Genomic DNA, 15,659 nt, shown 5'->3' with positions numbered 1-15,659 from the left:
CACTTCTTTTCTAAAAATCTATTTTCTCAAAATGATTTGCCGGATTTGGACTCTTTGGTTCAGATTAAGAACCGTGACACAAATTGAGTCCGAACTGTAGCACGAAGGCCTCACGCGGGCGCATCTACAATATGTATCACTTGAAAAAGTGATCACATATAAACACTACTCAAATTATTATAATTCAAGCAACAAGCCTTCATCCATAGGCATTCAAATAGTTTAACAAGTAAGCACTTAGCCTCATGGCAAGCATGCTAGTCATGGCAGTCACTCACACTCATACAAGTATGCTAAAGTACTAAAACTCACCTAGTACTCTAAGCCAAAATAAACAAGAGGGTTAGAAAAAATGTGTGGTCCTAACTTTGTGCAATATGACTACTACAACACATGTGATATGCAATTACTAGGCTTAACTATTAATATGGCATATGAATTGATTTGATAACATGCGATATAAGCACGTATTCAAAGAAGTATTGAAATTAACAATGCAGTTAGAATGATGAACTGAGCCTTGATGCATGCAATACAATTGAATGGATGCAAACATGTGATATGCTAATTGAAACGTGATGCTCCTAAAACTAACCATCGTAAGTTGATAAATAGAAGGGAGAAAGACGTGGGGTTGGAAGACATACACATTATTACAACATTGCGCTGTCACGAATGAGAGTCCGAATGAATAAACTAGCTAAGCTAAACTACTTAACTAATTATTAAAATAAATAAACTAATTAACTAACTGTGCTAGCTAACTAATTATTAATAACCGAATTAATTAACTACAACACAATATGAATTAGCTATTCTAACTAATTACAAAGGTCACTAGTTAAGCATAACACTAATCTATTGCAACACGGATCCCAAGGATCGATGAGAAACTCATGCATGAATGTGGTTTCTACCCGAAAAGCCACTGTTTTGATGTTGCATGCCTCTGTTGCACAGTAGGACACTTGCACTGACTTCTTTCTCCAAACAAATTATGTTCTATCTCAAGAGTACACTGCTAAATTTGCACTGGTGGCCGATGTAGACCGCCCGAAACTCACTCTGCGCGCCCCCCTTTTGGAGAGGGGCGAATTGTAGTTCTAGCTACTACAGTTCGAACTCCTGTCACGGTTCTGAATCTAATCTCACAAAGTGCAATGTAAGACTGATAAATCACCAAAGAGTCCAAATCCGACAATTGGTTTTGAAAAATCAATTTTGAATCAAAAAGCGCCAAACATGGATTGCTTTGCTAGATTTCAGAGTTGCCACCTAAATATTTTATTTTGGAAAATTTAGGAAACCCTGACTCATGCCTAAGGCCACATGTCCATCATCACCAAAGTCGCCTCGGCTCGGGAACTTAGGTACGAGAGGGAAAGGTCCTGAAATGAGCACCCCCGCTCCCCCAAGCAAAGGATCGGCCTCTACTAAATATGATATGTTATTTTTTAAAACACGTGTGTTCTTATTCCGATTTATTAGCTAGTTTACTATGTGATGCGCACAGCATACAAGTATAGACTAAATCACTTGATTTTGAACAAAACATCTCATGTTTGTTTTTTGAAAAGTGGTTTGAAGTTACCACCCTCAAGTAGGCTAAAGTGCAGATTTGCCACCCTCAAGTGGGCTTAAAACATGATGATTCGCCACTTCAAGTGGGCTTAAAACTCACATTTCGATCAATTGTTCCAATTCAAGCAACAAATCCTTCATCCACAGGCATTCATGCATTTATACACTTAAGCAGTTAGTTTCATGGCAAGCATGCTATCATGGCAGTCACTTACACACATGCAAGGATGCTAAAGCATAAACACTCACAGTGTACTCTGAGCCAAAATAGAAGCTATGTTAGAAATCAATGCATGATCCTAGCTATGTTTGAAATGCCTAATGCAACACATGCAAATGCAACTAAGTAGGCTCGGCTATCTAAGATGGCATACGAATATCATAATTGATACATGTATTCAAATAGGAATTGAAATACAATGCAGTTTGAATGATGCGCCGAGCCCGGTGCATGCAAAACAAATGAATGAATGCTCTCATGCAAACATAAGGTATACTAATTGAAAATATGCCCTAAACTAACCATCAAAAGCCGATAAGTAAAAGGGAGAAAGAAATGAGGCTGGAAGGCATGCACACACACACACACACACTTATTACAACAATATGCGCCCTCTCCCAGGAGGGTCCGAATGAAAGCTAAGCTATTCTAAGCTAAGCTACTTAACTAATCTAATAATCTAATTAGACTAATTATTACACAACCAAATCGAATAACTAGCAAACCAATTACTAATTATTACAATACTTAACTAATTAACAAATTAACTAATTAAATTACAAATTGATGCTAACTAACAAGTAAGCATTAAACTAAGCTGCTCCAACTCTGTTCGAAGAAGAAGAGGATGCATGCTCAGTTGCCGCCCCGAAAAGCTCTCTGGTTGCTCTCTTGAGGCTCTGTTTGCAGGGTGCCTTCAAGAACTTGCCACTGGATCTCACCAAAACAATGCTGAGGAGTGCACCAGTGGCCTGCGGCCATGAATGGTGACTACCGACCCTCCTACCGGCCAAGGATGTGCAGTGCCGGCCACGGATGAAGAGGTGCCAGCCATCAACGAAGAACTGTCGGCCACTGGTGTGCTGTGACACCAAGCTGCAACAGAGCACAAAACGGAGGAAACGAAGGGTCTCCCAAGGGTATGTACGTACTATGCCCCTCCGTATCATCTCAAAACATCAAGGGGGAGGCATAGTTCGATCCAAAACCATCAATCAAACATCGCAATACATGATGGTCAAAGACCTAACTTGTACACATTGAATAAATGCAATGCAAACGAGACTCTAAATCTACTACCTCATCATGAATTACCAAAGGCAATAGAGACCAAGGAAGATTGGCTCACTTTCATCACTTTGAGTATGAAGTGATCTAATCAACCTTATGTTCAACATAACGTCCGGTTGAACATGATGCAATGCAAACAACATGCTATGCGAACAACATGCTATTTTTCAAAGCTAAAGTGGCATACACAAGACTCTACCATGTAAGCAATGCATGCAAGACATGTTACGGGGCCAAGAGCACCAAGGCTAGTGAAGAGAATAACACTATGAGCATGCATCATAATGCTCAAACAACCAAACCAGCTCAAAATAGAGTTACATCATGCCCAAAATAGTGGCAAAACATACTGAAATGGAAGCCCAAAATACTAGAAGAACATGCTCATGCATTGGCTCACAAGGTAGGCATTAAACACAACTCTCAAAAGCTCTCAAGAAATGAAAGAAGCAAGAACATGACACATGTATACGCTCTAAAATAACATGTTAAACGATGCCCAAACATGCAATTATCACAAACATAGCATACTACGGTGCTTAAAACTCAAGTCTAGCTAAGGTACTTGCACCATAGCCATATCAAGCAAGCCCCGAAGGACCAAGATCACTCAAAACAGTCCTAAGGCAGGCCAAAACAATGCTAGAAACATGATGAAGTGTAGCCAAAACAAGCTAGAATGGGAGGCATGAAGCATGATGCATGCAAGGCCAATGAGTGGGATTGCACTACACATACCAAAACCAAGTAAGAGGTGACTCTACCAACAAAAATCAGGGTTGTAACATGGCAAAGTAACACCAAAAACATGCTGAGATGGTAGCCCCAAAGCTTATGCAAGCATGTATACATATAGGCTTATAAGTGAAGCATAAGGATCAACCCTAAAGCATAACAAAGGGCGATAAATGCAAAAATATGGCAGAGGTATATGATCTGAAATAGCATGCCAAATGATGCCATGCCATGCAAAAAGCTCAAATATGACATACTAGAGGTCTCAAAGCTTAAGGCTAGCAAGGCCAATCACACTAGAGCCATACAAAGCAAGGCATGCATGACCAAAACCACTCAAATCAGATCTAAAGCATATTAAATCAAAGTTAAAAATGTGCTAGAGTGGAGCATACACATGCTAGATCAATAAACACCAAGGCTAGTGAACAAGATTGCACTACAAGTGCATAAACCAGGCAAGAGGTGACTTGGTCAACCAAAATCAGAGCTAAGGCATGTCAAAATATGAGTAAAAGCCTGCTAGAATGGAGCTAAAGCATGCTAGGATGGTAGGCCAAAGTGGCAAACATGTAAGGCTACAAGGGAAAATTACACTACAAGTGTAAAAAGCATGCATGAGGTGACCCAACCAGGTCAAAATAGTGTTATGCCATGCTAAAATAAGGCCAAAAATAAGCTGAGAACAAGCCAACACATTCTAGAAAAACATGCTCAATCATTAGGCCAGCAAGGCATGCAACCAAGAAGCAAGGAGGGGAGGTCACCTCCTCTCCACTTTAGATCTCAAAACAACATTTCTACCACTAAAAATCAATTGGATTTCAGTGGTTAAAAGGCCAAACAAAAGTTGCCTCAAAGGCCTTAAAAGATGGCACCTAGCTCAAGCAAATAAGGCACACAAGGGGGTGAAACACCCCCAACACCAAAGAGACCTCAAACAACCATTTTAAACACTTGAAAATAAAGCTTTTTGTAGTTAACAACAAAGCCTCAAATAGCATGCAAGGAGGGCTAACATGGTATACAAAAATATGCCTAAAAGAGGAACATGCTCACCCTTGAAGTACAACAGCATGACAGGTCTTTTTCTGAGCCAAAACCAGCCTTTTGTGTTCCAAACAAACCTCTAAAAGTCTCAACTCCAAGGTAGTGGTGGTTAACTAGGTGTTCCTTTGCAAAAATGTGAAGAAAACACACTTTAAGGCACTATTGAGCACAATATAGAGAGAGAGAGAGAGAGAGTGTGAGAATTCTAGAGAGAGGATGAGATTTTTGCCCTCAAAATTCAGAACCTCTGGAAAGGGGGAAGAGCCTCCCCTTATATAGAGCAATGCAATGCAAAGCTTGCTTGACAAGCTTGAAATGGCCTCTATCCCTCCATACACGTGTATGGAGGATGGCTCAGTGAAAAACAGCTGGCTCAAAAGATCTGGAATAATATCTGCTGAAACAAGGTGTCCTGTCGGCCATCAGTGGTGGCCGGCAGTGCCTCATTGATGGCCAACAAGGCCAAATCCATGGTCGGAAGCCCCTTCCCCATTGCCGGTAGGCCATCACAAACAACAATATGGAGGGACCAAGGCATGGTCCAAAAATGAGACAGAATGGAAATAGGGTTTGGAAAGAGCAAACCTGGCATTCCGTCACGAAAGTTGAGCACTCAGCGAGCAATCAAACTTGTAATCAGATGTACCTGCAAGCACATCCAAGTCTTGAGGACGGTCATAAATGGGGTGTCTATAGCCGACAAGGGGCCGGTCGGCCACTGCTGATTTGGGACTTCCTTGCTACAACAAAGAGAAAACAGAGCAGGACAGTGTATTTCTCAAGGGTTGTTTATACTATGTATTCCTCCTTATCATCAAAACATCTCAAAGGAGTGATACATTTAGCTCTTAAACCATCAATCAAGCAATTTCATTGCATGATGGCCAAAGAACCAAGATGTACAAGTTCAATAAATGCACAAACAAGACCAAAACCTTCATCCTATCATGCATGATCAAGGGCAATGGTGACCTAAGAAACTTAGCACATTTCATCACTTTAAGTATGAAACGTCCCAATTTTCCTTGTGTTCAAATTAACGTCCGATTTGAAACACAACAAGACAACCATTTTTATCTCGCACAATTTTAGTTTCAACTTTATTTACTCATTTTAGATTACTAACCATTTCTTAACCAATTAAGTCCGTTGGTGAGTAAGTCCTCTAAAAAGGAAGGAAGTGTTAAACAAGGGGTAGTTTAAGGCAAGAGAGAGGTGTCATGCCGTTGGTAATGAACCTCCAAGACCTCAATCTCAAGCTCACACAATCCCAAGTTTGAAAAACCCTCAAAGCAAATGAAAAAGTCAAGAAATGAGGGAGGTTTCAGAGATTAATAGTGCTAAAATTAAGTGAGAAAAGCACTAAAACATGGCAATCAACTCAAACAAGTGGTGTCTAAAGCCTTAAAACACCAAGCTTGTGTGGACATTTACATTACAACTATGCAAAACAAGACTCAAATACAACAACCAGCCAAAATAGTGGTGAAACAGTCTGAAATAGAGCCTAAAACATGCTGGAATTAAGCTACAAATGGCTAGAAAAATAAGCTAACATATAGAGCTAACTAGGCTAGCAAACAAGACATAAGGAGTGAAGGCTAACCCCACCAAATTTGGACTTCAAAACATGATTTTTACCACTGAAAATACTCTGAAATTTAGTGTTTAAAGGCCCAAAAAAGATAGTTTGAAAGTGGGAAGCAAATGTGGAAAGGCCTTACAAGCAAAGAACAAAGAGAGGTGAACCACCCCCTAACCTTAAATGGCCTAAAACCACCAATTTCATCCCACAAAAATAGAATTTTTACAGCCTAAAAACAACCCAAAAAACAGTGGGAAAAGATTGGAAAACAAGTATGTAAAACAAGTTAAAACAAGGGCATATTATACCTCTTGAAGCAAAGATCAACCTTAGGCAACAATTCAAGCCAAAACCACCTTCAAGAGCTCCAAAAAGGCCTCAAGGAACCTCAGCTCAAAGATGATCAACTTTTGTTAAGAAGATGTAGGCAAAAGTGCGATGTATCTATACTAACGTGCAAAAATTTATGTGAGAGAGAAAGAGAGAGAGAGAGAGAGAGAAAGAAAAATGTAGAGAGAGAGAGAGATTTTTGTTCCAAAAATTCTAACTCTTAAAAAAGGGGAGGAGACCCCCTATATATAGAAAACATGAATTCTATACAAGGGCATCCAACCCTGCAAGTGGGTGCAGATGCATGCATCTGTGCAAACAACTGGCACGGCTGGCATAAAATATCTGCAAAAGTAACTGGTGGCCGACTGGCCACACCCATGGCCGACAGCTTATGGTGGTGGTCGGCAGGTCACCAGAAGGTTCAAGCTTGAAACACCAAGGTTTTGGTCCAAAACAAGGCATAAAATAGATAGGGTTTAAAGGCTCAAAGACAGGGCATTCTACCGAGGACTTCGGGTACTAAAACGAGCACATGCAGTCAAAATCATCGAGTGCACAAGCAATGGCATCCAAGTCTTGAGGACGGTCGAAAATGGGGTGTCTACAGTTGCTTCTCTTTGACAGAACTCAGAGTTATGAAATGACGTGAGTGAAGGTCAAAGCCCGAAGACGACCCATTTTGACAAGGCCGTAAGACTTGGACAAACAAACAAACAAGACAAAGAACGGTTGCGCCCGCAGGCTGCCTACGTATCCCTTTGCAAGGAATCAAAACAGCATAGTTCTGGGGAAAAATGCAAATGATATGCACAATGCGACTTTGAAAGCTGGACTTACACGCTTCGCGAAGCCGGTGATTTTGAACACTTATGATCATGCGAGATGATGCAATAAGCAATAACCAAATGTGATAAGCAAGAATGACAACATATGAATGAGCAGCTTCAAGCTTAAAATCAACACAGGTTCTATGCAAGAAGAACTAAAACACACTCTAACCACGCCAAAATAAGGGACGAGGAAAGAACACACCACTCAGGGTTGCGTTTCACGCATCCTGAGAAACCGAGAACAAAACTGCTTGGGGTTGTGTTTCACACCTCCCGAGAAACTGAAAACCTCCCAGGGCCGCGTTTCACGAGTCTTGAGAAACAAGGAAGACCACTTGGGTCCGCGTTTCACGCGTCCTGAGACACGACACAAAAATTGCTTGGGATCGGGCTTCGCACGTCTCGAGATGAAACCCGCCCAAGGCTGCGTTTCACACGTCTTGAGAACTAACCACTTGGGCACGTACTTCGTACGTCCCGAGGTAAAACCCGCTCCGGACCGTGTTTCACGCATCCTGAGAAACAACCACTCGGGACGAGTGGTGAGTGGCGATGAACAAAGCGGTACTTTAAAAAGTACCTCATGAGGTGAATGGCGATGAACTGCTCTACTCTGATGGAAATCTCCCTTTTGTGTTCTTTGAACTATTACCTTCAACTCACAGTTCAAAGGCCCTCAAATGCTGACAAGGGGTAACTTCTGCACGTAGAAGCCACGGATGCCGCTTTTCTTTCTGATCATATTCATAATTTTCCCTATTCTCTAATGGGGTGACAAACTAGGTTGGTTCAGTATCTAGAATTAAGGCACACACATGCTATCTCAATCTATGGGACTGCCATACAGGTTTCAAGCCGGGGATACACCCCTGGGTATTTAAATCAGACTTTAGACTCGGAATCCAAACCTTTGCGTTCTAGGCATTGCCATTCGAACTCTAATTTCCACCGTCGCAGTTGGTCTCCTAGGAACTCATTGGAAACACAACCAAGATGCTTCTGGCAGGGAATGGTACTTAAAGAGAGCACTTCTTATTACCATTTTGGCTTGAAGGAGGCTTTATCGCCATTCTGACTTGAAGCAGGCTTGAGCTTGAGCTTGAGGTCGAGGTATACTCATACGTTGAAGAAATGACAAGGCCTAAGAAGGTGTATTCGGAATGCAATCCTGGAAATGCTGAAGTTGAAACAAACTTAGATGCTCCAATCTTCCTCTTTTCTTTTTTGTTTTTGCAGTTTGGAACCTATGTAGCATTAGATAGATCCTTGTTCTATTGCTCTCACTTTTTTATCTAGGTTGGACCTTGCAGTTTATGAAAGAAAAAACCTTGTTTTACATGACATGTTGGGAATGACACGACACTCTGAGCACAAAACAATTTATTTTCTTGAAACTGGAACCAAGAATGAATTCTTAACCGGATATTGAGCCTACGACTAACCACAGTATACCACGACTCAACGAAGGGAAAACAAAGTAAAACAATCTAAACACGTTTATGTATACTCATAACGACTCAAAGCAAGAATCGAGACAAACAAAAACAACAAACACAACATTTGGGTGTTTTCCACCAGTGGGAGACCTCTCAATTCACGGGGAGCCCACTGCTTCTCTAGGTATTGTGTCCCACCCTTTCTCATTTGTGATTCTCACATCACTTTGTCACTTAATCTCTATTTTCTCTGAAAGCCCTTTCTTACTTTTTCTCTCAGCGCATATCTCTCTATTCTTTAATCTCTCTTATTTTTTTTCTCTTCCCAAGTGTGGTTGATGGATAAGCTGAAAGTTGTGGACCCTATGAGAGGGGTTGAATATTCTGCGCCATTTTGAGTCTGTGCTTTGCACTGAGCTTGATACCTCGCTGCTTGGAGGATGAGAGAGTTTTTGGCCCCTACTGCTAGCTTCAGTTGTGCCCTTTCTGGCAAGTGCATTGATGACAGGAAAAAGACAGAAAACCTAACTTAACTGTGCCCCTAGTTCATTATTTTGACCATTTTTGTTTTTGGCTTTCTACTAAAACAATTTTGATCAACATAAGAGTTAGATTAACATGTTTGTTCAAATTTTTGCTTTGAAATCATGTAAGTCAAGTTGTGAGCACTGGAAATTTTCCTTTTTTGGGTCCAAGAAATGGTCCAGTTTTGAAAAAATGGAATAATTGCTGAGAAAATTAGTCAAGCTCATTAAAAATTCTCAAAAACTATTTTTGCAAATGGCCACTGCCCAACCAACGTAGAATTAACTCTTGAGATGCACAACCTCAGATCTGAACTTGAATTGTCTTGCAGCTGAATCCTTCTAACGAAATAGGACAACCGATTTTAAACGAAGATGAGCCAATTTGCACATTGATAGGGTAGCTGATTTTGAACAAAGATAAGCCAATCAACACGGGTAAGCCAAGCAGGCTGAAATGATTGGGGTATGAAGTTGCCTACGTATCCCAAAGATAGGAATCAGCCCGCATGTGTTCTGAGTTTTGAGGTTCACTCGAGTGTTGACATTCTCTTTTTGTGCTCTAATTTTTGCCAAAGCCGCCCTTTCGGGTTTTCAACCTTGTGAGCTCTGTTTTTCTTTTCTTTTCATTTTTCTCTATTTTTCTCTTTCTTTTGTTTCTTTCCTTTTTCTTTTCTCTTTCTTTTCTTTTCTCTTTTTTTTCCATTTTTTCATTTTTGTTCTTTTCCTTTTTTTTTTCTTGCTCTAACTTTTGCTTGGGTCACCTTTCCAAGTTTTCGGCCCAGCGAGCCTTTCAAGGATAGAAAAGTTTAACTTGGTCCATGTTGATCGATTTTGAGATCTCTAAGCCATCTGAATCCAAGAGAATGGTTGTTGTTTTTGACTAAATAGTCTTGATGATATACGAGCCCATCTAATTGGGGTCTGAATTTGCCCCTAGTGTTATGGATAGGAACTCGATTGTCCTTCAGTACTAATTTTTCTTCTCTCAGAATTTGGGATTTGGCTTTCTTGCCGGTTTCCATTGGTTGCCAAAATGACCCATCTTTTGAATCTTTGAGCACATCTAACATTTTTGCCCCTAGTTCAAGGGTTGCTTCGAATCCGGCCATGCAAGCCTCACATTGTGGTCGACCATTGAACATTCTGAATCAAAGTTTGAAAGCAAAGGGGTCGAGTCTTGAGGCCGAGAGTGATCCTATGTTGTATAATCTCAAGATCAATTCCAAGCATGTCTTCGTAGGACCACGCAAAACATTTTTGAAATCTTTTAATAAAGCGACTAGTCGCTCGTGCCCCTCTGAAAACAATGTAGAACCAATCTGTACCATGCCAGGATCCTTCTTAGTACTCACACTAACAGGTATGATCTCATTTATTAAGGGCTTAGCACGCCTTTCTTCCTCTCAGTTGATCAAATTTTTGCAAATCCCAAGGAATTTCTTTCTCTTTGTTTTCATTACAGTTTTGGAAATAGTTTTGAAAAACTTTAGCCAATGTAATGATTTAAAGGCACAAAGAAGTAAGTGGAAAAGTGTTGTCATTTCATTCAGATCTTCTGGCGCAACTAGCTCAATGGTAGAAACTGACGCAAAAAAAAAAAAAAAAAAAAAAAAAGTGTGAAAGACAAACACAAAACAAGAAAGTGACGCCTGAGTTAACACGCTCGAAATCACCAACCTCCGACACAGCAAGTCTAACTCAATACAACAAGACTGACTCAATACCCAAGTCTAAAAGTAAAATAAACAGCATTTTCAAAGTGCTAAAAAGTGCATTCCATCCACCACATCTGGAGTAACATGAGTGCCATCAGCAGGTAGTTCATCCTCGATCACGTAGTCACATTATCCCCTAAGTTCATCAAGCCAGTGCCGATAGACTTTGTAGGACTCGGTGGAGTGATGACCTTATTGTCGATCAGATCTTGAACTTCATGACGAAGACGAAAGCAGCTGTCAGTGTCATGGCCAGTTTGTTGATGGAAGGCACAGTACTTGGCAGCATTATGCTTGGCTGGAAGGGGATCAAGGAGAGGCCGAGTGTTAAGGGGTCTGAGATGGCCTTGTATTATGAGGATTTGGAGAGCTTTGGACAAGGTCATGTAAAAGGGATTGAAGGTGCAGTTTCCAGTCCTGCCAGGGTTGACAGAAGGGTTGGCAGGTGTTGACTGGGTTTGATGACCTTTTATAGGTGTAGAATTGGAGCTAAAAGGGATGTTTCTGGTACGGTAGCCCTTTTGATGGTTTATCCTTGGATTCAAAATGCTCCCAACCTTAGTGACAAAAGTGTCATCCACAGTTTTTGCAACAACTGCCAACACTTGCTGCTTGTTCAGCCTTTAGACCTTGAAAGCCTCAATAGCCCATTGAAGATGTTCATAAGGATTGATACTTGCCCCGACCTTGTTCTTGCCACTTGTCTCCACTTTGCCAAGGGATTGGGTAGCTATATCAGAGTGGAGCCCAATTGTTGTCGACATGTCATCACCCAGACTTGAGATATCTTCAGGTTGGCCATTTTCAATTATAGCTCACCCCAAGATTGGGGGGCCTTTTGGCATGGAATTTTTGGCATGTGATGTAGTCGATGATGGAGCCAAAATCCCAAAGGCTAAATTTTCCACAGTTCTCTACAAACCGTCAATCATGCTCATCAGCTCAGAAATAAGGGGTTCATCGGTTTGAGATGATTAGGGTTCAAGTGCATCCATCATATACAAGTCCATGCTTTCTAGAATGAACACCTCAAACTTGGGTAAATAGGCTGGGGTGATGTATCTGCTGGGGTTGTAGGTGGATGGTAGTGTATGGATTAGGTTAAGGTGTAAAGATAATGGGTTAGGGGTGGCCTGAGGTCTTTTTGGTGGAGCTATGATCTCTTCATCAATAAGATCCTAAATCTTATGACAGAGGTATATGCAACGGTTTGTATCATGACCGTGCTGCTGCTGATGATAGGCATAGTATTTAGTGGGGTCATATCTTGGTGGAAGAGGATTTGGGAGGGGTCAAGGTTCTAGGAGCTCTAGGTACCCTTTTTCTAGCAGCATTTTCAAAGCTTGAGAGAGACTCATGTAAAAAGGATGGAAATTTCGGGCTTGGGACCGACTTGAAGTGGTTGGTTTTTGGCCATTAATGGGAGTGGTGATAGTGTTTACTTTTGAGCATTTCACAGCTGTGCTACCATTGGGACTAGGAACAACATTCCTCCTCATAGGTTCATTACCCTCCACAATGATCTTTTGCCTGATGGCATCATCGATTTCAACGCCAATTTTATGGAGATCCTTAAAGTTGAATAGCGGGAGGATTATCATCTTCTGTAATAGCCTTTCATGCAGATTTCTAACAATGATACGAACTTGCTCTTTCTCTGGAGGCCTGTTTGCCATCATAGCCGCCTTTGCCCTCCATCAAATAACAAAGTCTGAAAAGCCCTCCTTCAGTTCCTGACGCGTTGCATCAAGATCACAAGTTGTGACCTCGATCTACGTGTTGTAGGAATATTACACAATGAAGGATTCGGCTAACTCCTGCCAACTCTGTTTCATAGAGTCCTCCAATTTAGCATACCAGATGGCAACTATTCCGGACATAGTTCGGCTGAATAGTGACAACTTCCGTACTCAGGTCAAACCCATTCGTCGTAGGATATTAGAAAACATATGCAAATGCACCATTGGATCTCTAGAGCCATCGAAGCAGTCAATATGCGGCATCTTGAATCGCTCTGGTAAGGTAACTATCGATTCGGTGTGCCCATCCTCTATGTCTGGAATATGACCCTCTGTGTCTTTTTAAATAGCTATTCCAGCTTGTTGACTTTGAGCACATTTGGATCAACCTTGAATTCGAACTGTGCCTCGATTTGATACACCGGGGCTCTGAAAGTTTGTACTGGGATGGGTTCTTCTTGGAATAGGAGAACTGGACCCTCGGTTTGTGGATCATGAACAGTGGCAGCATTAGCCATGGTACCGGGAACAGGGATAGCCGCGATGGGTACATGTGATGCAGAGACTGCTACTGGCTACGGTTAATGTTGCTGTAGGCTAGTTATAACCTCGGCCTGACAGGCCGTAACCTCGGCCTAACGGGTCACATCATGCTGGAGGGAGTCAACTATTTGTTGCAGATGGACTAATAATCCCTCCAAATTTGTCGAAGGTTGAGCCATGTGTAGACTCGACTTTCTTCGCGCGCCCCCCTTTTCGGAGAGAGCGCGAATTTGGTTTTACTACAGTTCGGACTCCTATCACGATTCTGAATCTAATCTCACAAAGTGCAATGCGAGACTGATAAACACCAAAGAGTCCAAATCCGACCATTGGTTTTGAAAAATCAATTTTGAATGAAAAAGCGCCAAACATGGACTGCTTTTCCAGATTACAGAGTCGCCACCTCAATATTTTGTTTTGGGAAATTTAGGAAACCCTGACTCGTGCCAAAGGCCACGTGTTCATCATCACCACAGTTGCCTCGGCTCGGGAACTTGGGTACGAGAGGGGAAGGTCCTGAAATGAGCACCTCCGCTCGCCCGATCAAAGGATAAGCCTCTACTAACATGATATGTTGTTTTATAAACACATATGTTCTTTTTCCGATTATTAATCTAGCTTTACTATGTGATGCGCACAACATACAAGTATAGACTTAATTACAAGAATTGGAACAAAACAATTCATATTTGCTTTCGAAAAATGGTTTGAAAGTGCTACTCGCAAGTAGGCTAAAGCACGGATTTTCCACCCTCAAGTGGGCTTGAAAACATGATTTTGCCACTTTGCAAAGTGGGCTTAAAACTCACAATCATCAAGTTGTTCCAATTCAGGGAATCAAGCCCTCACCCACAAACAGTTAAACATATAAGCAAATAGTCTCATGGCAAGCATGCTATCATGGAAACACTCACACTCATGCAAGGATGCTAAAACGTAAACACTTACAGTGTACTCCGAGCCAAAACAAAAAGCTAGTTAGAAATATGCATGATCCTAACTATACAAGATGCCTAATGCAACACATGCAATAATGCAACTAAATAGGCTTGGCTATCTAAGATGGCATATGAATGCAACACTTTGATACATGTATTCAAATAGTTATTGAAATACAATACAGTTTGAATGATGCGCCGAGCCCGGTGCATGTAAGACAAATGAATGATGCGCGCATGCAAAGCATAAGGATGCTAATCGAAATATGCCCTAAACTAACCATCAAAAGCTGATAAGTAAAAGGGAGAAAAAAGTGGGGTTGGAAGACATGCACATACACACGCACCCTTATTACAACATTGTGCCCTCTTGGAGGAGGGTTCGAATAAATAAGAGCTAAACTAAGCTACTTATTACAAAACAACTAATTAACTATGCTAAGCTAATTAATGATAACACAATTGAACAACTAGCTAATCTATGCTAATTAGTTACAAACTGAATTAATCAATTAGCTAATCTAAGCTAAGTAGAATATTACAAAATAAACTAAGCTAAATTAATTACAGCACATGTAATTAACTACAACTAGCTAATGAAGTGATGAAAATGGCCTCGTAGACGAGAGAGGCATGCATGCTCGATCGCGCCCTCCTGGAAATCCATTACCTTGCCTCTAAATACCTCTGTTTGCACTTTTTTGACTTCCGAAAATTGTGTCAACCTCCAGATTGCTTCTGTTTGATCCCAGGAACATACTGATGAACTGATCGGCTAGAAGTGATGGCCATCAGCCAGTATTGGTGGCCAGTCGGCTGGCTTGGGTGGCCGGTCGGCTAGGGCATGTGGCCGGTCGGCCACTGATTCCTGAAATTTCTCCTTTTACTGCAACAGAGCACAAACAGAGGCATAGCAGTGTATTTGCAAGGAAATGTGTGTGCAACTACCCTCCTTATCATATCTCAAGCTCAAATGAGCGTAGTACTCGGCTCTCAAGCCACCAGCCACGCATCTCAATGCATGATGGCCAAAGAGTCAAGCTTGCACAATGTTAGTGAATGCACACATAAGACTCTAAGTGTCGTCACCCTATCATGCATGATCAAGGGTGACAACAACCAAGAAACGCAACACGATTCATCACTTTGAGTATGAAACGTGCCACATTTCTAGTGTTTGGATTAACGTCTGATCCAAACACATGCAATGCAACACACATATGTTATCTTGGCATGTTTTACTTTGCTCGATTTTTGTTTACACATTTACATTACCAAACCATTTCTTAATTGATTCAGTCCAATGTGCAAGTCCTCTAAGGAGAGGAGGTCAACCAAAAGAATGGCTTAGGACAT

Source organism: Camellia sinensis, chromosome 14 (genome assembly GCF_055761805.1).
Source record: "Camellia sinensis isolate YWXY chromosome 14, ASM5576180v1, whole genome shotgun sequence".
NCBI classification, from domain to species: domain Eukaryota; kingdom Viridiplantae; phylum Streptophyta; class Magnoliopsida; order Ericales; family Theaceae; genus Camellia; species Camellia sinensis.
The sequence above is the reverse complement of the archived record's forward strand: the minus strand, read 5'-3'. Positions refer to the sequence as shown.